Raw genomic sequence first — 1,271 nt, 5'->3', positions numbered from 1 at the left:
AGTCTGGGTACTAGCGGAAAATAAATTGAGGAAAAATATATCAAAAGAACAGTTTATATTTAAATTGCGGAGGAACGTTGAATATCATTTTATAATCTCGGACCTAAGCGACTCATTAACATGGTTAAACATATGTTGGGGGAAATTAAATAATTTAAACTTTACTGATTTGCTGGCAGGGCGTTTCATTGTTCGCAGCTGAGTGTTCCTGACCAGACCATGTGCAGTTCGTTTCTTCACCAGTAGGGGGCAGCAGCTTTACTGCAACATGAAGAAGGAGCGTAAGCTATTTAAGTATAGACCAGCATATAGCATCTCAAATTAGACAGAACAGAGTTGTTAGACTCACAGTCGTTACTTGCATTATGAATCATTTTGCCCGAATCCATGCCGCAATGCTATATGGATAAGAATTATTCTGTTCCCAAGGGTGGCTGTTTCTGCAATCCATATCATTTGACTGAGCGGACGTTAAAGAAACCAAAATTGATCGCGTGGTGGTTACACCCAGGGTCTATTAGCATACCACGTGATCTAGGCTACGTCTACATTTGACCATTTGTCATATTTAAGCTAACAATTTCTAGGTGCCATTTTAGTAATCGTTGTATGCGTATAATACAACTTTCACAGATGTCTCAGTATGACATGATGGACTGCCGTTTTTCAGAGAGCTGCCCTGACAAGGACAATTTATCGGAAAAAGATTCAAGGGTTGCCAACAGTCATGATAAATACATATAACACAGCTGGCCACGGGGAAGATATGAATATCTGAAATTCATTATAATAAATAACTTGAGCAAAAAAAAAAAAATCGAGCTAAATAAAGAAAGCAGACAGTTGACATGGTGTTCGTCAGAGATGCTTTGGATTCTTATACCTGTGTGGTAAGGTCACATCATGTTGGACTGCTTTTCTTCAGAGAAGATACGAGTGAGAGAGAGAGGGGTCAGGGAAAGTTAGTGGAACTCGCTTCACTCTTACTTTCTGATGACATCAGAGAGAGAGAGGGTGAGAGAGAGAGAGAGAGAGAGAGAGAGAGAGATGAGAGAGAGAGAGAGAGAGAGAATATATATATATATATATATATAGAGAGAGAGAGAGAGAGGGTAGAGGAAGAGGGGGTGAGAGAGAGAGAGAGACTGTGAGTTTTGGGGGAGATTGAAGTAGCCTACCAAACTGTTTGACTCGCTCTCACTACTCCCAGCGTACCAGTCTAGCGTTGCGCCACTGCAGAACTTTTTTTTTTATATAACGGGGATTCTTTG

The 1,271-nt window shown here is 40.4% G+C and overlaps 1 protein-coding gene across 1 annotated transcript in view; it reads left to right on the top strand.

The window, feature by feature from the left end:
• The first annotated feature begins 1,147 nt into the window (after positions 1-1,147).
• Positions 1,148-1,271, top strand: part of slit3 (slit homolog 3) — a 191,424-nt gene continuing 191,300 nt past the window's right edge. The window contains exon 1 of the mRNA XM_079744976.1: positions 1,148-1,271. This exon is cut by the window's right edge and continues 682 nt beyond it. The gene's annotated coding sequence lies outside the window, so the exon portion shown is untranslated.

The sequence above is a fragment of the Pollachius pollachius genome, assembly GCF_949987615.1.
Source record: "Pollachius pollachius genome assembly, chromosome: 10".
NCBI classification, from domain to species: domain Eukaryota; kingdom Metazoa; phylum Chordata; class Actinopteri; order Gadiformes; family Gadidae; genus Pollachius; species Pollachius pollachius.
The sequence above is the reverse complement of the archived record's forward strand: the minus strand, read 5'-3'. Positions and strand labels throughout refer to the sequence as shown.